Source organism: Alligator mississippiensis, chromosome 5 (assembly GCF_030867095.1).
Source record: "Alligator mississippiensis isolate rAllMis1 chromosome 5, rAllMis1, whole genome shotgun sequence".
Lineage (NCBI taxonomy): Eukaryota > Metazoa > Chordata > Crocodylia > Alligatoridae > Alligator > Alligator mississippiensis.
Genome location: NC_081828.1, coordinates 27,124,860 through 27,151,739, shown reverse-complemented (window position 1 = coordinate 27,151,739; position 26,880 = coordinate 27,124,860). Strand labels below are relative to the sequence as shown.

Below are 26,880 nucleotides of genomic sequence, written 5' to 3'. Positions count from 1 at the left end.
TATTATTCATATTTGTTTGGCATGTTTTAACTATAAAGCTGCTAAGTATCTTAGGGCAGTTAGCTGCCGTGGAGGATGGAGGGCCTATTTTCCTGAAAGCATGGTTGTGTTGCAACTGTCATTGATTTTTCTATATTAGAAAACCTCATTTGTTACTTTCCCAGCATTTACTTGTTACCAGATAATTTTCACTTGAATTTCACCAGCTCAAATTCATAATAGTAGGGACTTTGCAGGGGAAGGTAACCATTTACACTCCTGCAGCTAAATTTTGATCGTATTTGCATCACTGGAAATGAGATCAGTATTTGGCCACTGGCTTTCACCTATCTAGGATGTGTGTCTCATCAGTATGAAATAGGTTCAGTTAGTGAAGTGTAATGGCAGTGCAGTTGGTAGTGGCTCATTCTGGTTTCCCTCTAGCCTGTGATACAAATTTATATATAGTGGGTATATTGACCAGAGGCAGGATTTTGCACTACAGCTAAAGCAAGGGCAAATCAAATCAAGCGTTGCTCTGAAATGTTATCTACTTGAACTGATTTTTAGCTAGTTTCGAGTCATTAAGGACCTTGTGCTGCGTTCTGCTGTGTGCACACATAATTTCCACTGGATTCAAAGGCATATGTATTCACAAATCTTATTTCTTATCTGTGCTGCCTTAATAACAGAATAAGGATGTGCTTGAAATGAAATAAGGTCTCATATTTTAACTGGGCCTGTGATGATGAATCCTGCAAATTAAAGAGTGACCGTACATTTTAGTGCAAGGTGTTAAGGAGGATGAAGGACTTAGCGAACCAGAGTGAAGAAGAAAGCTGGTTCCAAGAAACATAGCGTATGTAGCCAAAAATCTGTGGGAGGAAAAGTGGTGTAGTCAGCACATTAGAAGGTGAATCTTGGTCCAGAGAAAAGCACAGCAGGTGAAAGAAAAGGAAATGCACAAACTGGTAGCACGGTTTTTGGACAGCTTGACTTTGAAGTAAGCAGTAATTTATGTGCGATCATGAGGAAAGCAGTGAAAAGCCTCTGCTGGAAGCAAAGGGGAATTGGGACATTTTCATTGCCAAGCAATCTGTTGCTTTAAAAAACATTGAACCCCATTCCACTGGGAACACTGTGGGTTTTGCTCCAAGTTACACAGGACCCCAAATAGGTTTACAGCCCAGTACCTGCTCGAAGAATTTTGAAAGAGCTTTCATTTTCTTTGGCCCCCTATTCCTAAAATTAAAGCCTAACAATAGATTCTTAGAGTGTTGCGGGCAGGAGGACTATTAAAGAAATTCTGGGCAGAAGGATTTTGTCCGTTTCTCTGAATTGTTAATCCCGGATGTGTCCATTTGTCATCTGATTATGGACCTAAAAAGTGTTCTGGGAGGTTATTGATTCCTTCATTCTCATTCCAATCTTGTGGTTATTTTGGTTAATGATTCTATTGATTTTACACTCTGCATCACTCCCTACCCCACGAAATCCATTCAAGCTCTCAAATTGGTACACGCTCATGGGAAAGATAGGCTTGTCACAAAGACCTGTCTGTCTATCTGTCTTGCACTCATCACAGTGGTATTTCACAAAGAGGCTACCATTAACTTGCTTCCTGTTTGCAAGGCTGAATTTATATTGCTGAATTTCAGTTTTCAAGGGCTTGTTCTGTTTTGGCAAGGGCATGCTAATGGACTCGTCCATTTTATGTGGTATGTTTAAAGTCCTCACTCAACACTTTTTGTAGAGAGGGTGACAGGCCAGAAGATGAGACATCACATACACCACACCTGCTACATATCATTTCCTTTTCATTGTCTTCTGTTTAGGGTTGGTGATGAGATATACTGCTGCCCAGTGACTGGTATAGAGCCACGGTGGGCTTTGACTGCACGATTAGCATACTTAACCTAGTGCTATGAATACTTGAAGAGTACTGTGTCCCTGGATGCACAGGTGAAATACAACACATGATGAGTTTTCAGTTTCGAAGCAAGCACATTATATGATGAAAAATTTTAGAAAGGGTTTGGTAGGTTTAGGAAAATCCAGGAGGTGGTTTCATGACTTCTCTGACAAAAGGAAGAAAAATATTGACTAACACATTCTGCTTTTAAAAACATTGTCTAATGTATGCTCCCAGTAAAGGCTGTATTTTGTTGTTGTTGTTATTATTGACTGTAGCATCTAGCATAAAAGAGCCCTGCTCCTTGACTGCATTTCTGAAACTCTTCTTGACTATAAATAAATGGTAATAGCCCTGTGGGAAGGTCAGCAAGTATTCTTTGGGTGCTTGTACAGAAAAATACATTCAATAAAATAAACTGAAATAGATGCAAACATCTTTATTGCTATTCACAAATTACCCATGAAAATACTTTAATTGTTAGTTTTTGTTATTCCTAATTGTTCTGATACTGTGTGTGAATGTAGTTCAGCTTTGCTGCTATACCCATACTGTTTGCTATCATGCTGTTGTTTATTGTTCTTTTACTTATGCAGGCAGGTGAGTGTCACAGCACTCAGGTAGGATATCAGCCCTGTCAGAAAGATCTTACAACTCAGGGCCCACTTCTGCAGACAACACTTGTGAAATTCTGATGAAGTCAATGGGACTTTTCACAGATTTAGGAATTTGCCCGTGCTTTCCTCCTTGGAGGATGGAGGCCAGATTACAGACGTGGCACAATTATGGGGAGTAATATGATTGTGTGGTTCTACCCTAGAATCCAATTAGAAGTGTGAGGTCTCTTGTTTGGGGAGAAAATTTGGGGCCAGACCCAGATTGGTTTGTAGATGCCACCATTTAGGCATGCAATAGCTAACATTTAAGTGCCTGGTTCTAGGCCCTTGTCAGTCTGGGGTAGTTTCAGACCTTTATGTCTTAGGTAGCTTAATCTGCAAGCGTTGGGAAAAGAGTTGATTTTTAAACAAGGAAAGGATAGTAGTTAAGCAACACATCTCACAGGGGGTGTTCAATAGATGACAGGAGGAGGCATGAGGATGGTTACATCACAAACTGACAAAAGTGTTCTTTCCAAGTAAAGAGTTGCACTCCTTCCTAAAGGACCACTCTTGTTCAGACGCTGGTGAGGTGACTCTGCGATGTATAACTGTGAAGGACCTTTGGGATTCGTCAAGGTGAAAGGTGTTATAAATGAAAGAAGATTATTACTACTTTTGTTCTCTGCCTATGTTTCTTGTTTGGGATTATATTCTTGAGTCTTCATCTCCCTTTCACAGTAATTTTCAGTTCAAAACAAAACCCTTGTAGGCATAGACAGAACTAGGCCCTGTAAAATGCTAACTTTTCCTTCCTTCCTTCCTAGCTCCATGTGAAAATGGTGATATAACTTGTATGTGCTATAGTTAGGGATGAATGTCAGCAAACTAAGAGACAGTTGATGTCCCTTTTGAATTTTAGTACCATTCACTAGAGATTAAATTAGGTCTATTGAAAATATATTCTGTGGAACAAGTAAAACTGTTGTATTAAGTATAAAAGCAAAAGCAGAAAAATGCTCAGCATGATACAGTTCTTTCTTTGAAGGGGTAAACTATACTTGACATTTTATTAAATATCTATCATACAGTGTATTTAAACTTTACAGCAAGAGCAATTAAGAATACAGGATTTTTTCATGTAAACATGTGTACATATTTGTGTGTGCGTGCACATATATTTTATACATAAACACATATGCACATGTGTGTGTGCATCCACACACACACATGCACACGCACATGCACATGCATACTCTTTCTCTCTTACATTCCAGAAAATCATAAAGCACTTTATAAATGGATATGTATTTATATATTTTAGGCTGCTGTGAAGTGTTGCTAGGCACAGTGAAACAGCTGCTATGTTGTACTTCACAGATGGCTGAACTGATTCTGGTATGTACACAAGTACACAGCAACCATATACAGCAGTTTAAGGCTGGATGCGGAAAATGATATGAATAGCTGACTGGCTTAGCTTATGCTAGTGTATATGTGCCATTTTTATAGTGGACTCTTCCAAGATGGCCTGAGGTGGTGCTGGGTAGTACCAGCCCATGGGTTCAGCCTCCTGTATGATTAGAAAAGCCAGAGAAACTCATGAACCTCCGGGATTCCCCTAATTCTCTTCTTTCCTACTGCCACTTTGTTTTATTGTGGAGTCAGAGGTGCAGAGGAAGAGCTTGGAGACAAGGCCCCCCTGTGAAACCATGAAAGGACTGTAGGGAAGTCTGGCACTGTGAGGGCTTTTTTCAGCTTTCCTGGGACTGGGAAGGCCATAGTTACATGTGTCAGTGAGAAGAAGTTGGATAGTAAGAGGTTAGAAACATACCTCTTTGTCTGTTTAATAAATGACAGCTCAGATTGCCCCACAATCATGTAATTCCGGAAGGTGAACCTTTAAGGAAAACACCAAATATCATAAGACTAGTGCTACATTTATGGGAGTTGGCAATACTACATGAAAAAGAGGAAGAAATAACAGATGGGGGTCAGTCTTGACTTATTGGCCGTGTCTACATGTTGCCCTACGGCGATATAGTGATGCACTGTGTTACCATATGGTATGCGATGGTGACATAGCAATCACGTGCGTCTACCTGTAATCACAACCTACATTGCTGTAGCGGTGTGCTCCCCAGGTATAGTACTCCACTACAGCGAAGTAGTAGCAAAATTTAACTAATTTCCACGCACATGACACAATAATCACCCATACTGCACTGTACTACTAAAGCATGGTGACATGTAGATGCACCCATTGTGTAGAAAAGTGGGAAGACTGATGCAGCCTATGACTGGATTGTGGAAACTGGGCTGTGTTTGTCTCCAGAAGGGGAACATATGATTAGAAAAACGTGGTCATAGGGTTTGGAAGAGTGGCCTGTGGAAAAAAGAGATCTCCAGCCTCAAAATATAAGTCATTGACAGGAAAGCTGATGGGCAAATGAGTGAAGGAAAAGAGGGAGGATGTTGAAAGAGAAGGTAAAGATGGAGAAAGAAAAAAATTAAAATAGCAGAAAAGGATGGGGGCTAGGAAGGGGAAAAGGTAAAGACTGTCTACATTATAGTAGGCAAAGGAGGAAAAAAGTGGAATGAATAAAGAGAAAAGGAAAGAATAGGGGAAAACTCACTGATGGAGAAAATTATAGAAATCGGACTTAAGAGAAAGCTGAATATTGCCATCAAAAATGTAATGAATTATAATTTTTATTGTGTGTGCACTATAAATTACTATGCTTTGGGATGATTTCCTTACTTCTATTAGAATTCATATCCTTCCTCTGGATAGTTTTGAGAAATTCCACCCAGGGATCACTTTGGTTTTAAGACAGCACATACATTTTTAATCTTGGAATGCGCTAGACATAGCAATCGCTTTGTGCTTTAACAAAAATGTGCCATGGGAGGACTTCTGTTCCCTCCCCTCCAGTGAGCTCTATTTTATCCCAAACCTGTCACATGTTAATCTGTAATGTATGGGTTGCTGGAAAGATACTGCTTGATCTGTTTCCTTCTGCTAGTCTGCCCCTGTTCTTTGAAAGTACATTTAGGTAAACAGAATGGAGTTACCTGCATTGAGACTGAGCCAAGATACTAAAGGTGCCCAGTTCTACTCCGGTTGAAATCAATAGAAGTCTGGCCACTGATATCAGCAGGGGGAGAATCAGGACCTTAATGACCAGCAGCAGTCAGGCCCTCAGTAATACATTTAGTCTGAGAGACTGCACTTCCAACAGCACAATAATACTTAAGCCAGGAGTGGGCATTTATTTTGGCTGGAGAGCCACTTAATAAGTTTTGGTGAGGTGTTGAGGGCCACACCTGCAAAATCTTTTAAAAGATATCATTTTTTTAAAGGTATAGAGAAAAAACAAATCATATACTAAAATTAAACATCTATTAACTATAATGTATTTTAATTTTATTTTTAAAATATTTTTTTGTTTCCTTGAGTATTGGATATAGGTGCAATTGCATAACTGCTCAAAATAGTCTAACTCTTGTATATTGTGTCTGTGTGGAGGGGGTGTGGGAGGTGCATGGAGGGCATGGGGTGGGTGTGTGGGGGAGGCTGCCTAGGCACTAAGTCCTGAGAGCTGGCTGGGGTTGGGGGGGGGCAGGAGGCACATGGGTTGAGCCCTGTCTGCTCCTACCTGAGGGAGCCAGCACTGTGCTCCCATCCATGCCCACTGACCCCAGCCCTGGGTGGTGTACACAGCTTCCTGACGTGGCTGCTCCTGGTGTAGCTGCAGCTGCCCACATGCTGCTTGGCTCCCCACAACACCTCCAGTGGCTCCTCCTCTTTCTGCTTCTGCTTCTGCCCCTGCTGTGTCACTCCAGGCAGGGAAAAAGCTTCAGCCGTGCAACTCCTGTCCCACACGTAAGGTTCCACCCCCAGCTCCCAGCTGCCTTCCACCCACTTGGCTGCCTGCAGGTGACTGCTCATCACAGCCACAAGCTGGACCTAGAGCCCCATATACGGGGGTAGGAGCTGCCTAGATGAAGCTTCCCTCCCCTTGCACTTAGAGGGGCATAGCAGAGGCAGGAGCAAGAGGAGCTGCTGGAGGCAGGGGGAGCTGAGCAGCACCCAGGTGACTGTAGCTGCACAGAGAACAGCCCCTCCAGGAAGCTGTGTGCTTGTGCTGGGGTGGGGCTGGGGTCAGCAGGCACAGGTGGGAGTGTGGCATGGGCTGCCCTGGGTGGGGTTCAGCCCCATGTGAAGCGCCGCAAGGATAGCTGTGGGCCAGATCCAATCAATTGGCAGGTGCCTCCTGTGGGCTGGATCCAATCACTTGGCAAGCTGGATCTGGTCTGCAGGCTGTATTTTGCACATCCCTGCCTTAAGCCAACATAGATTTTCCTGAATCATTCCTGAAGGAGGTTCCCCTGTAAAATGACCACTTCCTGTAATAACCTTCATTTTCACTGAAGGTGAAGGTGACTGCTGATTAGTTCAGCAGTCACTGAAGGTTACTGCTGAACTAATTTTAATGGGCTATTAAGCCCAGAGGGTCAAAGATGTTAACATGACTCTTATTTTACAACCTTATATAGGTTTGGGGCTTCTGCTTAGTCCCATGCCAAACTATTGTCTTTAGGCCTACTTTATTAACTGCTTATTAAAGATTCAGAAAAAGAAGGAAAAACGATGAAAACATTTTAAGGTTTAACCCTACCCTGAACTGTCATAAGACATGGCAAATTTCAGGGCAGTTGAATTAAACATGGGTAGTACACATGCTCTTAGAATACTGGGCCTTTAAACAGGGTCCTCAGTGTTAAGTACATAAGAGCTGGTGCTAAATTACAATTAAAAGAGTGATGGGGAGTTTCAGTTTTAGCTTCATTTTGAAATAAAATCTCAAGCCTTATTCTGAAAAATAATCTAGAGCTTTTTGGTCAGCTTGGTCTGACGTTTCTGTGAATGTGGGCTACTTTATGGGTTACGCTGGAAACCATGTCTATCTATTGATATCTTTTTTTTTTCTTCTTCATTATCTCTTGCTGTTTTTTAAAAAAAGAAGATGGCCAAATATGGGCTTTTTCTGGAAATTAAACTTTTTTTTTTCCAAAAAAATGAAGTCCCAGGACTCCTACTGCTATCACAGTGACTAACTTGTCACATAATATGTCTGGTAAGTGTGTGGTTTTATCCCCTCTCTTCCACTCAGGAGAAGCAGTTGGAGGCATTTGGATCTTCTAGGAATGTGAGAAGAAAACTGATGGGTGTAATAAAATGCTGAGGTATGGAAATGTTGGTGCTTCTGAGAGAGTTAAATATAGACAGTGGGAACTCACTTGTATACCATCTCTGGGCTCTGTAAGTCATATGGCAGCCCAGTGGAAGTCAAGTGAAATTGCTTTTGCATGGTTTCCAGCTGAATCTAAGCCAAACTCCCATGTTTCAGCCAGGTTTCACAGACAGTTTTGAGGTCTATTCAAACCTGAAATTCAAATAAATGTCAGGGAAAGGGACGACAATGCACTAACCAAAATAAAAATGGTTTTTACAAACAGAACCCCCTGAAGTTGGCACAAGCATTGGTGGCCAGGCAGTATTAATGTTAAAGTCATATTTAAAAGTGGGTGTTGTGTGTGCTCAGCACCTGTCAAAAGCCAACTGTACAAACCGGTTTCATTGTGGGCCTTCTAACAACTGAACTTTCTGTTCAGCCAGCAGTGTTGAGCATGAACAGATACCATAACACCCTCCTTTTTTATAATGTACTAGCCTATATTGCTCCCTCACAGAGGGTCTTTCTCTTTCACATGTACTTTTCTGTATTCCACCCAGACTACAATGCTTTTCCACATCAAAGCAGCCTCTCGTGAGGCTACACAATTATGGGAACAATTATGATTTATACAAAAACAGCCCTCCTTGAGAAAATACCCTTATCTTAAAGCATGGAGGTTTTGTTCATCATTCTGCACCACCACTGTGAATACGACAAATACTGGAAATGGGCAAAATATTGTGGAAAAGGGAGACACTGACAAATGACAAAGCTTCATTCAATTACAAACTGGAAACAAACAAACAAACCTTTTGAAAAAAAAAGCTCCCCCCCCCCGAATTGAAAAGGGTCCCTCTGCAATACAGAAGAAAAGATTCAGTTTTCAAATGAATGCAGCAATACATGGGTTGTACATAAATGCCGCTGGCACTAGAGATGACAGCAACATAACCAATGTTTGGGAAAGAAAACAAATTGGCATCATCAAGTGAAGGGAATGTTTAAAAAGATTTCCAGTGCAATATGTTTAGCAACTATACATATGTGTGTTAATGTATCATTTTCCTCAGTGGGGTTGGGCTATCCCAGCCTCTGTTCTGATACAGTTAAGGCCTTGTTATATGGTCATTTTGGGTGGCTCCTGGAGCTCTTAACCCTTGGATTATTGGCACGTCAACACTTTAAAGTAGTTTAAAGTACTTATGTGGCTCAAAGTTACACTGCTCCAGTGCAGGATTATTTCAGACCTGTACAATCCGTTTCCTATTCCTTTAAGGTGTGGCCAATTCCCACAGATGCATCAGCTTTACTACTCTTAGCAGGCACAATTAATAATAGTCTAAAAAATTAGCCCTTCAGGAACAGCCTGAAGGCATGAGTGTCCCTTCTCAGTGTGTTCCTCCATAATTGCTAATCAGGTATCCTGCAGGTTCCCTGGTCAGGGTTCATAAGTACAATAGGTCCTCCACACTCTCCTATGCTGACACGACATTATCAAGAACGCCAGCTCCCCCAATGCTCTCTCCCACTGTCATAGACCCAGACCAGTGCCTGATAGAGAGCAGCAGCAGCTACATTCATTACACTGCCCTCTGCTGACCTGTGACTGCTCTCCTGATTCATCACAATATATAGAGACAGTTGTCTCTATGTTTAAGTTAGCGGCCAGCTTTGTTCTATAAATCTGATTTTGATTCCAGATTCTAACTCAGACTTTACTACTCAGCCAAGACATTTCTCATATGCTCTCCTCTGCCAGAAGAGAATTTATTTATTTTTAATTGTGTGTGGTGAGAGGAGTGAATCAGACAAGGTGTCTGTGAGACATGGCACACTGAAAAAAGCAGCATTCTTATGCTTTTTGAAAACTGTTTGATATCTGTTATTTGCAACATCATAGCTGAAAAAAATCCAACTTGGCCTCAGAACTTCAGCTTTTGTTTTCCTTCAGTGGGGCTTGCAAAAGGGTTGGCGCCATTTGCTACATCTGGGGGAGCTGAGTGGCTGTTTACAGAATTACTCAAGCTGGAGATTTTAAAAGGAAGATGGCTTTTTATCAGTTGACATGGACCAAAGATACAAGTAGCATTTGGAGTAGGAGGGACCATGGGTGATGCTGGGCAGGCAGTGATAGGGACCTCAATTAAAAGTTTCTTTAAAGCTCCTTGGCACCTGTAAAAAGGTTGATATCTTCAGCCTTGCCCAGCCTAAATCCACCCTGTCAGGAATATGTGGATTTTTGTCTGTGTGGTGAATTTGTGGACAAATTAAAATAAAGCAAAAGGAGAAAGTCTATACTTTTAGCAGGAGTTTGTCAACATTGCATTAAGTGGCAGGCTGCAGGCTGGATGCAGGCCTTCGGCCCCTGCCCTGCCACAGCTTCCCCATCACTGGCTGCAGCAGCAGAGACTCTGGGCTCCCCCTCCCTCCTCCCACTTTTGCTTCTTGTCCCTACTCCAGGGGATGGAGCAGTATAGCTCAAGGAGCTGACAGTGAGATTGAGGCCATGCAGACATGCAGTGTAGGCAGTGGTGGGGGGTAGGCACGTGGTGCATTGGTGGTGGTGAGGGGAATGTCCATGTAGGCAGTGGGGAGCCCATGCAGATGCATAGTGCAGTGATGGAGTGGGGTGTTCATGGAGTAGAAGTGAGGCAACCATGTGGATGCATGCTACAGCAGTGGGGCATCCATGCAGTATGTGACCCGGGGGGGGGGGGGGGGGCTTTGGTTCACTCTGCTGAGACCCACAGGCATGTGGTCCCCAGCCACTTACAAGTTAGACAGATATATCAGAAAAAAGATAATTGCCATTTGTAGTTATAGCATTGGATATTTATCCATGTCCCAAATGGTTCACCATGGTTTCTATCTTTATTTTTTTCATCAGATAAAAACAAATAGCATGTGTGTTTAAGGCAGGGAAGATTTGTTCATTATTTCTATTATAGACAATTGTCTTTGATTTGCTTGCAGTGTGCTATGACCTTACAGTACTGTTTAATCAAAAGGACTATGTGTTGGCCAGGATAGGGTTAGTAAGGATAAGTCAGCCTGACCCTATAACACCCACAAGAGGTGTCAGGCATAAAGAGTGGAGCAAAAAGGGGCGAACCTAGCAGCCTTGTGTGCTGGAGGCAGGTGTAACAGGTAGATGAAAGGGGAAGAGAACGTCAGGCTGGGTCTTGGGACCCTGTCTTAAGGAAGATAAGTCTGATGTGGGACAACTGCTTCTGATTTAGTAGGAGTGTTGCCAGAAGATGTGTTGCCAGAGGGAAATAATTATTCTTCTCTATTCTGTACTGGTGAAGCCACATCTGGAGTACTGTGTCCAGTTTTGCCTCCCCTGAAGAAAGTCCAGAGGAGGGCAACAAAAATGGATAGGGGTCTGGGGCACATGACTTATGAGGAGAGGCTGAGGGAACTGGGCTTATTTATTCTAGAGAAGAGAAGACTGAGAGGGGACTTAACAGCAGTCTTGCACTACCTGAAGGGGGGTTATAGAGAGGATGGAGCTAGACTGTTCTCAGTGGTGGCAGATGGCACAACAAGGAGCAATGGTTTCAAGTTGCAGAAATGGAAGTTTAGGTTGGATATTAGGAAAAACTTTATCACTAGGAGGGAACTGAAGCACTAGAATGGGTTACCTAGGGAGGTGGTAGAATCTCCATCCTCAGAGGCATTAGGGCAGGGGTGGGCAAAATACAGCCTGTGATCTGGCCGGATCTGGCCTGCCAGGCCATTCTATCAGGCCCACAGGGCCCCTCTAAAATTTAGAAAATGATTACCTGCTGGTAGCTGCCTATCAAACTGATGAGGTGCTGGTGGCAGGGCCCAGTGGCAGCAGGACCCAGCAGCAGCACACTCACACCCCACTCCCCATAACCCCAAACCCTCCCACCACCCCCACCTCAACTACATACCCCCCACACACGCGCTCCCCAACCACATCCCCCCACATATACTCTCTTGTTGCCCACACACAATATATAAGAGCAGGACTGTATTTTGAGCTATTATGCAATTGCCTCTAGATAAACTATGCACATACATCAGGACAAAAATATTTTTTTTAAAATCAAATTTAAGTTATAGAAGATGTTTGATTTTTTGTAATGATCTGGATTTTTTCTGGTTTCAAGATGGCAGCGCCCTCCCTCCCAAAAGGAGTACTTCTGGGGCAAGAGGCACGGGTTAGAGGTGGAATTTCTGGTCCCAAGATGGTGAACAGGGAGTGGGGCACCCATCAAAGTGGCAGAGCTATCCCTCTGGCCCTCAACAGCTCACCAAAACTCGTTAAGCTTACCTCTAGCCAAAATAATTGCCTACCCTTGTTTTAAGGTCTGGCTCAACAAAGACCTGGATGGAATGATCTAGTTGGGGATGGTCCTGCTTTGAGCAGGAGGTTGGACTAGATGACCTCCTAAGGTCCCTTCCAACCCTAATTTTCTATGATTTGATTCTACGATTTGCTGTCAGTGACTTAACTGTTGCTGCTGAGCCAGGTGACTGCAGCATGCAAAAGGAATGTTTTTTAACCTGACCAGGGGCTTGGTAGTTTGTAATGGGCCCAGGGATAAGTCTGATATTACTGCAAGCAAATACATTTCCTCCTCCTTAATAGAGAAGAAATAAGATAGATTTGACTAGGTCAGCACAAAGATCATTGCTTAAATGATTTCATGATAATGCATTTACCAGACAAAACTGTTTTTTTTTTTTGTTTTAACTAATAATAATACAGCTTTACAGGAATTTTTTTGTTGCTAACTTTGAGATCAGTTATGATATAAAGTGTTGAAAAAAACATGTTGACACTTTTTAGAGCAAATGTGAAGGATGAAGCTGAAAATAACTGGCTGCAAAAAGAGTGCTACAAAGCACTGCATGGCACTCAATATTGTACATGCAGAATCACTGTTGATTTGTATAGAGAAGGTGATGACATTTGTTCTCCGAATGGAAACCAGAGGGTTTTTTCAGTCTGATGAAAGAATGAGGAAAGACACAAATACCAGCTGCTGCATAAAAGCTATGAATTTACATGGTATCTAAACCTTTTTCCCCCCCTCCACTCTTGATACTAGTGACACAAAAGTTAGGTCATCATTTATTGGCCTTCTGGCACAGGGGATGGCCAGTTGGTTGCCAGTGAGGGATATACAGCTATCATGTCTGTGTTATGTGGCTTATAGTGCTGTAAAAAAAAATTGCTTGCAGTCTATGGTGATAACACCTGGTTTTGCTTCATTTATTAGTTACTTAAAGAGTTTTATTATTTTTATTTGCAAATTGTAATAATAAGACTGCCTGAGATCCTAACATATTGCTGCTTAATCTTTATACAGGCCTGGCAGTGAAAAATCAGTTGGGATACTTTTCCTGATTCACCTGAACAGAAAGGTAGTTGTGTTTTTTCATGGGAGAATTCATTTTGGGAACTTTCTCCACCTTTTACCTGCATACCCTCTTTTGGGCTACTACATCTACCAGAAGCTCTCTTGTCCCTTTCATGCCAACATTTCATTTCTGGGTTGTACCTTACTGTTTCAACATAAAGCTATCATTTGCCATGTGCATTTATCAGTGTTTGGACACTTGTGCTCTCTTTAATAAAGCATTATACAATGATGAGCTAAATTCTACTCACAGTTCATTGGGGGGGGAGGGGAAGGGGGCAATATCCACCAGCCTGAGCAGGATCTTTATCTGTGTACTAAAGAATTAAATTTAGAGTTAGTGGCTATAAATATAGTAGCAACTATATACAGGTATACAGTTTATTGGAATGATTGACCTAGGAGGAGATATTGCTGTGGTCATTAATAGTCTCCTGTACTTTTTTGCCACCGAGTGCAGTGATTTTCAAACAGTGTTTCATGGAAACCTGGGGTTCCATGATAGGTCACCAGGGATTTTGCAGAGGGATTTTGGGGTAATGGCAGAGTGGGTCAGAGGCAGTGCACCACCATTGCCAGGCCAGGTCTTCTGGTTCTGCATCAGCTCATGTAGCCCATGGAGTCTGGTAGGGCTTTGGTTCCAGAGCAGAAGAAGTGACATGAAAGGGTTCCATAACTTTAGGAAGTTTGAATACCATTACCTTAGTTCATAGATTCATAGATTCATAGATGTTAGGGTCGGAAGGGACCTCAATAGATCATCAAGTCCGACCCCCTGCATAAGCAGGAAAGAGTGCTGGGTCTAAATGACCCCAGCTAGATACTCGTCTAACCTCCTCTTGAAGACCCCCAGGGTAGGGGAGAGCACCACCTCCCTTGGGAGCCCGTTCCAGACCTTGGCCACTCGAACTGTGAAGAAGTTCTTCCTAATGTCCAGTCTAAATCTGCTCTCTGCTAGCTTGTGGCCATTGTTTCTTGTAACCCCCGGGGGCGCCTTGGTGAATAAATCCTCACCAATTCCCTTCTGTGCCCCCGTGATGAACTTATAGGCAGCCACAAGGTCGCCTCTCAACCTTCTCTTGCGGAGGCTGAAAAGGTCCAGTTTCTCTAGTCTCTCCTCGTAGGGCTTGGTCTGCAGGCCCTTGACCATACGAGTTGCCCTTCGCTGTACCCTCTCCAGGTTATCCGCATCCTTCTTGAAGTGTGGTGCCCAGAATTGTACGCAGTACTCCAACTGCGGTCTGACCAACGCCCTATAGAGGGGAAGTATCACCTCCCTGGACCTATTTGTCATGCATCTGCTGATGCACGATAAAGTGCCATTGGCTTTTCTGATGTCTTCGTCACACTGCCGGCTCATGTTCATCTTGGAGTCCACTAGGACTCCAAGATCCCTTTCCACCTCCGTGCCACCCAGCAGGTCATTCCCTAGGCTGTAGGTGTGCTGGACATTTTTCCTCCCTAGGTGCAGCACTTTGCATTTCTCCTTGTTGAACTGCATCCTGTTGTTTTCTGCCCACTTGTCCAGCCTATCCAGGTCTGCCCGCAGCTGTTCCCTGCCCTCCGGCGTGTCCACTTCTCCCCATAGCTTTGTGTCATCTGCAAACTTGGACAGAGTACATTTCACTCCCACGTCCAAGTCGCTGATGAAGACATTAAAGAGTATCGGTCCAAGGACCGAACCCTGCGGGACCCTACTGCCCACACCCTTCCAGGTCGAGACCAACCCATCTACCACGACTCTTTGGGTGCGACCCTCTAGCCAATTCGCCACCCACCGGACTGTGCAGTCATCCACATCACAGCCTCTTAACTTGTTCACCAGTATGGGGTGGGATACCGTATCGAAGGCCTTCCTGAAGTCCAGGTATACGACATCCACCCCTCCTCCTGTGTCCAGGCGTTTCGTAACCTGGTCATAGAAAGAGACTAGGTTGGTCAGGCACGATCTGCCCGCCACAAACCCATGCTGGTTTCCCCTCAGCATAATTTGTCCTGCCGGGCTCTCACAAATGTGAGCCTTGATAATTTTTTCAAATACTTTACCAAGGATGGAGGTGAGACTGACCGGCCTATAGTTGCCCGGGTCCTCCTTCCTCCCCTTTTTGAAAATGGGGACCACGTTAGCCCTTTTCCAGTCCTCCGGGACTTGGCCTGTGCGCCACGAGCATTCGAATATTCCCGCCAGTGGCTCTGCAATGATGTCGGCCAGTGCCTTCAGCACCCTGGGATGGAGCCCATCCGGGCCTGCCGACTTAAAGGCATCCAGTTCTTCCAAGTGACTCTGCACCACCTCAGGGTCTACGCATGGAAGTGTGGCGCCTTGCTGCTGCCTCTCTACAACCCCAGTGAGAGACTTGTCGTGCCCCTCGCTTAGGAACACTGAGGCAAAGAACTCGTTGAGGAGTTCAGCCTTGTCCCCTCTATCTGTCACCAATTGCTTCTGCCCATTTAGCAGGGGTCCTATTCCTCCCTGGGCCTTCCTTTTACTCCCTATGTATCTAAAAAACAATTTCTTGTTGTCCTTTACTTGGGTTGCCATCCTCAGCTCCATGGTAGCTTTGGCCCGCCTAACTGCCTCCCTACAAGCGCGAGCAGAGGAGGTATATTCATCTTTAGTGATCTCTCCCTGTTTCCACTTTTTATGTGCTCCCCTTTTGGCCCTTAGGCTGCCCTGGATTTCTCTGGTCAGCCATGGAAGCCTCCTGGCCCCTTTCCCTCTTTTGCCTCGCTCGGGGATCGTCTTGCTTTGTGCCCAAAGGATCGTTTCCTTTAGGCACAGCCACCCTTCTTGGGCACCCATCCCATCAAAACTCCTACTCTGCAGTGCTTCCTTGACTAATCGCCTGAGTGCAATGAGATCAGCTTTCCTAAAGTCTAGCACTTTCACCCTACTAGTTACCTTACCCACTCGCCATCTTATGTTGAATTCTATCATAAGGTGATCACTGTCTCCCAGATAGCTACCGATTTGGAGGTCCCCTATCATGTCATCTCCCGTTGCCAATACCAGATCCAGTATGGCATTCCCCCTAGTGGGACCATACACCTCCTGTGTCAGGTGGAGGTCCTGTACACAAGTTAGAAACCTGCGTGAGCGATGGGACCTTGCTGTCTGCGTCTCCCAGCAGATGTCCGGGTAGTTTAGGTCCCCCATGACTACCGCCTCTTTAGCTTTTATGGTCTCCGAGAGCTGCCTCAGGAGCCCCGCATCTATTTCTTCCCCTTGGTGTGGGGGTCTGTAACAGACCCCTACCACCAAATCCCTTTCTCCTTGCCCCCATGTAGCCTAACCCACAATCCTTCTACTTCCTCAGCCTCGGATTCTGTCTTGATGAGGGTTGATGTATATTGCTCACTGACATAAAGTGCAACCCCCCCCCCTTTCTTCCCCGACCTGTCCTTTCTGTACAATCTATAGCCCTCAATATGTACCGCCCAGTCATGGGATGAATCCCACCAGGTCTCTGTTAGCCCCACTAAGTCATAGGTGTTTAGTGCAAGCAGGAGCTCTAGTTCATCCTGCTTGTTCCCCATGCTCCTAGCATTAGTATATAGGCACTTGAGCCCTGCGACTGGCGCCTTTGCTGCCCCCCTGCTCCCAGTCCCATGGGGCCCATTGTTTCTTACCTTCTTGTTCCTTACCTGTTCTGTTGTGCTGGCCTCCCCATGGCTTTCAGGTTCCCAATGTTCTCCTTCTTCAGGCTGGGCTGTCCTTGTGGGTGCCACATGGTTTGGTGGTCCACAGCTTCCCCTGCCCTCGTACTCCCCTCCCCCCGACGAGCCTAGTTTAAAGCCCGCCGGAGGAGATCCGCCAACCTAGAAGAAAACACACGCTTACCTTTGGGGGACAGGTGAAGCCCATCCCAGCTGAGCATGTCCCTCGTCGTGATGTGCGGGTCATGGTCCAGGAAGCCGAAGCCTGCCTCGAGACACCACTGCCGAAGCCGCCAGTTGGTCTCTCTGATGCAGTTCTCCTGCCGTCTTCCTCGTCCGGTCACTCGTCCGGTAGTTATAAGCTACCCCCTTCTAGTCAATGTATCCTCTATAGAGGTGATTTTCAACTTGGGTGCTAAGGCACACTAGGGTGCTACCAGTACTCTGAAGGGTGTTATGAGGCATGAGGAGACAAGCATGTAAGCTAAGCAAGTAAGTGCAGACTCAGACCTGTCCCTGCCTGGCTGACTCCCTATCTCCTCTGCAAGGAGCTAAACACTGTAATATATAAATTAGTTTTTGAAATGGGGTGCCACTCAATTTTCCAAAGTTATGGAGGGGTGTATAAAGTCCAATGAGGGTGCCTCGAGTATAATGAGGGGTGCTTCAAGTCCAAAAAGGGAGAATCCTGCCCTATAGCAAGGGTGGCAAACTTACCCTGTCCCCATGGCAATCTGGACTATGGAGTTCCTTGCAGGTCGGATCCAGATTCAAATATGGCAGCAGAAACAGGGTGAACAGCAAAAATGGCCTCAAAGGTTAACACAGTCATCACTCACTTTCTGCTGCCAAGACTCATCCCAGTGATGCTCCACTCTCCAGATTTTGTTGGCTGGCCCTGCCTTCACTTGCCCTGCTCCACAAGCCACACGGCACAGCTTTGTGGGTACATTTGACACCTGTGCCCTGGAGTGTGGTATACCAAAGACTATCTCTAGTCCCATGGGAAAAAAACCCCAAAATCCAAAAATTGTTTCAAGGGTTTTAAATTTGACCCAATCCTTATGTTTTCTTCAGAATTAAAATACAATTATGAATTATTATTTTAAAAAATATTATTGATATGGTTATTAAAATGTTTAGTTTACTGAAGATTTTTAGTAAACACAAATTTCTAAAACATTTTCAAAAGTGGTTTTAATACAAGGTTGAAGAATGTCACCAAATTCTTCTGAATTAACACATTTGGTTTACTATGCCTTTATTTTATTTCATTTTTATTTTATCGCAAAAAGGTCCATTTTTAGTGGCAAAAATTCACTGAGAAACGTTTAGCTAGCGCCAAACACTGCTGAGTTCTTTTACACACACACACTGTGTTGATGTGACACCAGGGAGAGGGGCTAACCTTTCACTGAAAAAGGATGTACATTTTGTTTTCTAGATATAAAAGCACATAGTGATGGTGTCTGCTACATTTACTTAGTCCAACCTCGCAGAAATCTTCAAAAAAGAATTCCTGCAATTTAGTGAGCCATGAATTCCATTCCCCCTCCTTTCTCCACACTCATACTGTCAATCCTTAATCAAGCTGTGCTTCTTCAAGTGCTTCCCCATTTGATATTCTAGGACTTTCTTCACATTTTATATCAAGCTAACTGGTCTGTGGTTTCCTGTTATGTCTCTAGGCACTTTTAAAATAACTTTGTTATGTTAGCCACTTTTCAGTCCCCAGGGGTCTCTTCTAAACTAAATGAACTTGTGAATATGCCTGCTAATTCCTTAGTTTCTTTCCCCACTTCCTTTAGCACATTTAGATCTTTGTCTGGCTTGGTTTTTCAGGAACCTACAACCATTTTAATAATACTGGCATTGCATGCTTTCTAAAAAAAATCCTGATCTTCCTCCTTCAGAAACGTAACTGAGACTGAAAAAAACCTTCACCGATTTTCTGTTAAAGATACATTTACAAGAAACATCTTATTTTTATTTTTGTTTATGCTTCCTACTTTTAAAAAGGATTTCCACCAGCAACACTCTCATTCCCATGCATATAAAATCAGTCATAGAAAAGAGAAACTGATTGTTGCTTGATAATTTTTTGATTGCAATAGAAGTATAGTTAGGAATTTGGTAACCTGGGCATGGAGGAGGGGGGGAAGTGCTGAGCACTTGAAAAGGTGGTGGTGGTACTGAGTGACTGAGAGTCTTACCTTGCAGCACACTGACCACTGCCATTGCTGCTGCTATCTTGGTGCAGGCTCCAGGTACATGGGCTGCTGCTGCCATGGTGTAGGTGGTACTGCTTCCATGGCACAGGCTTTTCAGAAGCTGCCATTTTGGTACCTCTAAATCAGCTCCCAGGATTGGTGCTGAATGGCATAAACTACATTTTTCTCTTTTTTCAGTTTCTTTTTCTTTAGAACAGGAGTGGACAATTTTTTCAACTGGAGAGCCAATTAATGAGTTTTGGGGACCTGTTGAGGGCCAAATACATCTCTCTCTTTCTCTTGTCTCTCTCTCTCTGATCTCTCTCTCTCTCTTTTCCTCTTCCTCTCACTGTCTTTCTCTTTTCTTTCTCTCTGTCTCTGTCTATGTCTCTCTCTGTCTCTCTCCCCCTCCTTTCCTCCCTCCAGAACCTGGCCAAAGCCATAATGTTAAGCTGTGGACCCAGGCAGGAGCTGCTTCCATGCCGGGTGGGCAGCCATGACAGGTTCAGCCAGGAGGAATGGGTAGGGAGAACGAGAGAGGCAGAGAAACGAGAAAAGTCAGAGAGAGATGCTGCTGCCTGCCTGTGCAGCAGCAGCTCCTGCCTGTATCCACAGCTGATGCCACTGGCAGGCTCCCAGAAGGAGTTTCCACCATGCCAGAAGAGCAGTGGGTCAGCTGTGGACACTGCCAGCAGGTTCTGTGTCCGGGCTCCTAAACCTGCCCACTGCATCCACAGCTGATGCAGCTGTCTGTCTGCTGTGGGGAAAGCCCCACCTGGGTGCACAACTGATGCCTGATGCTGCTGGGCCAAAGCCACCTGCCCAGCCAGCGCTATGCAGTGGCCAAAGTCACTGGCTACTCATAGGCCAGATCTAGTGAGCTGGTGGCTGTCCACCCATGGGCTGGATCGAATCCGTTGGCAGGCCATATTTTTCCCACCCCCACTTTATACATACCTAGTCCTCCAGTTTGTTTTTTGTACCTTTTAAATGCTTAGTATATCCTCTAAGCAATCAAGACTTGTGGTAGAGGTGATATCTTTTATTAGACCAATTAGATTTTTGCAAAAAGAAAAAAAAAATGCAAGCTTCTGGGCACAAACACCTTCATCAGGCATAGGAGAATAGATTGTAAAAGTTCTCTTGGGTAGAAATGAAAGTTCATATTTCATTTCTACCCAGGAGAACTTTTACAATCTTTTTTCCTATGACTAATGAAGAGTGTTTGTGTCAGAAAGCTTTCAATCAAAGACATTTTTTGCATAATTCTAGTTGGTTTAATAGAAGATATCACCTCTAAAATGAGTCCTGATTGCTTTTGCCACTAGACCAGTAGGGCCACAACTTGGATATCTGGTTGTTTATGTAGGGTTTTTTGCTTTTGTTTTTTTTGTTTTTTTTGTTATTTGGATTCTATTCTGACGTTCTGCCTTTTTCTGTCCATGTAGTGTTAGATAGTATTTTGTAATAGGGCCTTCATCTCCCACACTGGTCTTGCCCTTTCTCGGCACATCCACACATGCAGGCACATGCACGTGCAGCAGCTTGAATAGGAGGGGCACAAATCTGAGCCAGGGATTTTTGCCTCAGTGCATGTGCCCAGACCATGCACTTTGGTGTGGGGCAAGTTGTGCCACTTGGAGCAAAATAACCCTACCCAGCTTCTCTTAGATCTGCAGCCAGGGTGAGCTAGAGCCTGGGGCCAGCACCTTTGCTGACTCCAGCAGTATAAAAACCTTCCCTGTGCTGGTCCCAGCAGTATAAAAACCTGCCCTGGCAAGCAGCTAAGGGCTAGTTGCTCTCAGGATCTTCTGAGGCCCAGCCAACTGGTATCTGGGGACACTACCCCTTGTGCCAGCTGCACTGCTGAAGCAGCCCTGACCTGGAGTGGCCCCTGCACCCTCTACCCACTGCAGCAGTCTGGAAGTGGGGGCTGCTGCCTGGCTGTGACCTGCTGTGCATCTGCAACAGCATCTGCCCCCTTGGACCTGTGGCCCCATGCCTGCATGCCTGCTAGACCCAGATGCAGTGTCCTCGCTCTGCCACTTGGGCAGCTGCCACCCGGGCAATATGCTCCTTGTGGTGGCCTGCTCTGAATTGTCCAAGTGTCCCTCTTGGCCCGAAATGGCCAACAGGTCAGCCACTTCATCTGCCCTCCAGCTGGGTCCCCAGTGCTGGCCCTGGACAGCCTGGTCTGCCCAGGTCTCACCACTTATCTCACCAGCAGAGATCTTGGTGTTCCCTGTTTAAAAATTGCAAATTCTCTGATAAGAAAACCCAAATTCTCTCATTAAAAAACCCAAAATAGGTTTCTTTCACCATTAAAATGAAATGCCACTATAGATAGAGAGATCAGTTGGGCAATGTTTTATTGATACATTTACAAGTTTAAAGCAGTTTTGAAGCCTACCACTGCCTTTATCATCATAATAAAATAAATTCTAAATATCTATGCAGTTTGGCATTTGCTTTTGGCTTTTTGTCATAGAAAAATCAGAGCTGCCTCTACCCCCTTTGCTCACCAGGATGTGCAGCGCTGAGCAGCACTGATATGCCAGTGCTGTGCCCCTGCCCTTGACCCTCACTCTCAACCCATAGTCTACCCCCTGGCCCAGGCCTCTCACTCCTGACCCACAGGGCCAGATATGTGGGTGAGGGGTTTGTGGTGGTGGGTTGGGAGTGTGGGGTTTGTGGGTTATTTGTGGGGATACAGTGGGTATGGGGGGGCATAGGCAGAGGCTGTTCAGGAGGAATGGGACATACAGCTCCCCTGTAGGGCCCAAAGGCCCTCCACAGGGGCTATAGCCCCCCCCCCTCCTCAGGGACCAGAGCCCTTCTGCAGGGGCTACTGCCCCTCCATCTGGGCCCAGAGTCCCCCTGCCCGGACCCAGCTTCCCCACATGGCCTGCTGCTTCCTGGCAGCAGCAGTGACCATTGGGGCACTTGGGGTCTCATGGCACAGCTCCCCCATGTGGCGTGGAGCATTGTGGAACAATGTGGCTCAGCACTGGCTGCCTGGCACCTGGTGTTGCCTCTGCCATATTGCACAGGTGCAGCCCAGTTTGGTGCAGTGTCACACAGTGCTGCGCACTTTTGGGCAGCTGCAGGTTGCTTGGGCTGGCAGCATGGCTGTCACTCGGGGCCCCAAGCCACACTGCCCCCTGCTGCCCTGTGCCATGTGGGGAGGAGGAGGAGGGAGCTGTGCCACAAGGTCCCAAGTGTTCTGGTGGCTACTGCTGCTACCAGTAAGCTCTGGGCCATGTGGCGGGGCATGGCTGGGGCCAGGCGGGTAGGCTCTGTGCCCTGTGGGAGGGCTGTAGCCCTTGAGTGGGTGGGTAAAGGACCCACCCCTCCTGAGGTGTCCCCCCCCCATGGAAATATTATATTATCTTATGGTTAAGTCAGGTAGTTTCTAAAAGCTGATTCTCACATGCATTAAAACCATTAAATTCTTGTGTTCATATGTTTTTCAGCATTTCTGTGACTTTGTACAATATGATACAAACCATGAAAAAGTTACAAAAGCATATGCAATATTTTCAATCATGAATTGCATGAGGAATATTCAGCTTCTTATGAGATCTGAAGAAGACAGTCAAACAGAAAGTGTTTGCAAATACCAAAAAGACAAATAACACAAAGCTGGGCACCCAGCTTTCTACTTGCACGATCTCGAAGATTCCTCTGCCATGATCATGATCCTGGGCTCCCCTGCACTCACTGATTGATAGTAATGGAGTTATTGGTATCTGATCCCAAGATTTCTCATCCTACCATGCATGTGGAGATCAGTGAACAGATCCCACTGTGCCATTAAGGGCACAGACAGAAATTATATTTGTTGCATGATCAGTCCCTTGAAAGTGCTCTACAGCTGTATCCTGACAGAAGTGCATGGCTGTAGAGTGCTTTAAAGGTCCCCGATCACATGACAAATGAACCTTTATTATATGAGCATTCATGTGAAAGCACTCCAAAGCAGAGCACCTTCATTAACTTCTGTCTAAATGCTGTCTCCAAGATGGGAGGGGGGAGAAGGGAAAGGAGGGAGCTTGGCCTGGGTTTTGCCCAGCCTGTGCTAGTGGGGAGGCAGGTGGATTGGAGCCCCCTGCTTCAGGCGGCGCTCCAATTCCCTTCTACCTCCTCCATCACAGGCTGGGAAAACTGTAGCCTGAGCTCCCTCCCCTTCCTTCTCCCCACTCCCATTGTGCAGACAGCACCGGAGTGGTGGTGGTGGTGGTGGGGAGGGGCTAGGGGAGAGAAGCTGAATACACGCAGCTCCTCAGCATTGGTGATGTATAGCGGGTGCATGTGGGTGCATGTGCACCCCTTGAGATTGGCTGCTGCCGACACTGTTAATGGTGCCTGCAGGCAGTCACCGCTCGCCACCTCCCTCCTTACGGCTGACACCACCAGCAGCATCTGTGGGTGGTTGCTGCCACTATGCTCTGGCCACTGCCACTGCTGCCACTGCCTGAGGGCGGTCACCATGCCCCACCAGCCTCTGGGGGCATGCATCATTCATATTGCTCAGCTTCATCAGCTCCAAAGTGGAGCTCAATCTTCCACCCTCTCAACCCGAAGATGAATGTCTGTTGGGTCAGGAGGGTCAGTCTAAGTCATGGACTATCCAGAATAATGGCATGGCACTTTCTGTGAAGCTCCATGAGTTAGACTAGGGAGCTGTACATCTGTCAGTGCCCAAAGTGAACATGTGCTGGGGGCAGCCTATGAGAAAAATATTGAGAGATTTGAGAGAGGCAGTTGTGTTGTATCTATATTAAGACTGAAAGAAGGGACATCTGGGAAGCTGCACAGAACTTCCATCTTTCCTACTCTTGTTTGGTTTCTTGACTGTCTATCTTTCCATTCTCTGGTACTGTTTTTCTTGCTGGTCCAAAAAGCAGATACAGGCCTCAAGATGTTACAACATGCTTTCTCTCTGTGCTAGCAAGGTTTATATACTGGACTTAAGAAGCCTGTGCTTCAACTAATGTTTCTGGAATGTTTTGTGAACTGATGAATTTTGACATAGTTTGTAATGGTTATGGCAGTTCTGTTGAAGAAAGAGGAAAATAAGTTGACCTGAAAAGCGAAGTGGACCTGCCAGTTCTCTCAGCATCTGTAGGAGCTGCTGCCTGGACGAATACTCAGAAAAAGAAGGTCAGAGATGAAGACTTAGAGCACCTTCCAGAGAACAAGTTAATAATAATGATAATGATGATGATACCTTTAATCTGTTTTTGTTCACTTTCTCTCTCTTTGCTTGTCATTTCCCCTTTATCTGTTTGCCTTTTCACCAGAATTGTTTCAGCAGCAATAAACAGGGTGGAAAGAGGAGAATAATTCTTATTAAACTGGAACAGGTTATAAACTTGAGGAGCTTACTTTCTCTTGTTGACTATTAGAGATGAGAGGTTTTTACTCCTAAATACACAGGTAGTCCCTACACAATCCTCCTAACTTAAAAAAAATTTCAGCTGAATATGACAACGGGAGAATTATATTATGAGGAAGAGTTAAAAAGACAAATATTAAGTTAAGAATTTAGTTAATAAGGGCCACAAAATAATGTCTTCTAATATTTGAAGGTAGAGAAGGATTATTTAGAGTGACATATGGAAGAATAGGAAGGAGGAGAGAAAGTGGATGACTTATGGGTATCTTCCATGGTAAAATCTCTGAGACTTTTGAGTAGAAACATTCCATGCTTGGTCTGTCTAATTATGACATCATTTTGGGTATTTTAAGCAAGAATTAATCATCTTCTTTCATGGATAAGGGGGATAAGATTAAATGCACCATCCCTCTATAAAAAAACTTCTATTTGAACTTAGTTTTTAAACCTAAGTTCTCTATTAGATACTGTCCAGTTCTGTGTAACTTAGAAGCATTGGAAACAGGGTTCCAAGCATGTGGAGCTAATTTTGTGTTATGTTGCTAACTTTGGCCTGTGTGTTCCTTACAATGATTGGATTGACCTAAATTAGTTTTACTGTAGACTTCCTAGTTTATATAAGCTGAGACAAGGATTTCTGTGCCTCATGTTTGGTAAGAGTCCTAACTTGGATGCACATTGCTTTGGGCCTTAGTTTTCCATCCCACTTTTTAGGCTATAATCCTGGGAGGATATATGCACTAAATAGTCCTTCTGAATTCAACTGAAGTATTCAGAATGCATAAAGCTAAGCACATAAGCCTTAAAGAATCAGGGCCTTAGCATTTCAGCATGTTTCCACTCACTTTCTACCCTTAGGGTGATCAGTAACATAACCTAAAAGTTACTGAAGGCCCTAAGGGGTGTATAGTTATTTTGGGTGACAAAACAATGAAGTTTCTCATTAAAATGTAAGCAGAGAACGACGAATTAGGTGAAAGTAAAGGAAGAAGCAGACTCTTGTAACATAAGGCGTTCTTATCTTAACTTATCCTTAAAGTAAACTTGCAGTTTTCCATTGTGGCAAATTTTGAGAGAGATACTTATTCTGGATAGTCCATTATTCTGACTCTTAAAATCAAAACATGCTACTTCTAAACTGAACCTAACTTTGCAACCCATGTACATCTTAAACTTTTTAAATATTGTGAACAGTGAACACTATATGTTTGCCCACTTTATGAATTTTACTTCATTAATCCCTAATATTAACTCCATAACTCCAGAATAGTCCTTGAAACTCATTGGTTTTGTACCACCTCCAGGAAAAATGCATGGTTTTTTTTTTATAATCCTACTGTTTTTCCAGTTTAAGGAGTAATTGAAAACTCTCTTGAGCAACAGACTAGTCATTTTGCATACCTCCCTTATCTGTATAAACATTTCCTGATCTGCGTTCTACTCCATCCCTTGAGGTCAATAAGAGTTTCCTATAATCTCTTTATTTTACAGTGGGTCTGGTCTTACCTCCTCCCATTTAAGACCAAACAGTGAGTAGGATTGATAAATATTTTCTTAGGTTTGTTCATTTTTCAAAGGTTGTCACCCCCTCTGTGTCCTCCCTCCATTTTTTCACTCTTGAGTAAATTTCTTCTTAAGTTGTGTCTCTTTCTTACCCAAACTTCCACTGTTGTTTACATTTTTACCAGAGCAAGTATAATGTATTGCCAGAAAATATTCACTCAGATTTTTAAATGAATGTGTCTTTCCTGGGTTTGCATTTGCTCCTTATATTTTGCTTGCTGTGAATATTTTAGAAAATAAACTTATAGAGAGGATTTTTTTCAATGTTATAGGTTTTTACAAAAGCTATAATTTACTTTCAATAAATATTTGCAACAGCAAGCTAATTAAGATTTTTTTTTCATCCCATATAGGCAAATACCATGTGACTAGGAGTGACCAGTCAGACAGCTTGAATATTAAATACTGAAGACTTATGGTAGCCTTTCAGCAGAATATGTGTCAAAAGCTTTTCAGACAAGAGTAAAGAATACTGTAAGTAAAATATTGAGCTGCAAGTGCAAATCATGAACTGAAGAAAGTCAATATTATTGGCTCTGATATTGGTTATGAATTATTACTTTTGCTCTACTCTGTTCATCTACTGCCTATGGCCTGACTGGGGTTTGTTGCCCTTTTGAAATTCTCATCAATATTGTTCAGTGGAAATAAACTTTGCTTTCTTTTACATAAGGAATGGAACAATTATTCTTGCCATTCCCCTATATCAGTGGTTTTCAACCTTTTTTCATATGTGGACCCCTAAAAAATATTGAATGGAGGTGTGGGCCCCTTTGAATTGTAAGTATGGGTATTGTATTCACATACTTTTGATTGATCGTAGTCATTTTTTGCAGACAGCTTAAACATACTCTGTGAACCCCTAGGGGTCTGTGGACCACAGGTTGAAAACCACTGCTCTAAGTTCTCTTATTATTTCATACTTT

At 44.2% G+C, this 26,880-nt stretch overlaps 1 long non-coding RNA gene across 4 annotated transcripts in view; it reads left to right on the top strand.

The window, feature by feature from the left end:
- The window catches only part of LOC109283552 (uncharacterized), a 60,312-nt gene that overhangs the window by 20,348 nt on the left and 13,084 nt on the right, over positions 1 to 26,880 (top strand). Inside the window, exons 2-5 of one of the 4 annotated variants that reach the window (XR_002090749.2) lie at positions 3,812 to 3,885; positions 13,076 to 13,130; positions 24,048 to 24,156; positions 26,308 to 26,428. This is a non-coding gene — a long non-coding RNA (uncharacterized LOC109283552). The remainder of the gene's footprint in view (positions 1 to 3,811; positions 3,886 to 13,075; positions 13,131 to 24,047; positions 24,157 to 26,307; positions 26,429 to 26,880) is intronic. The other 3 variants (XR_002090752.2, XR_002090750.2, XR_009462356.1) reach the window with 3 other exon arrangements.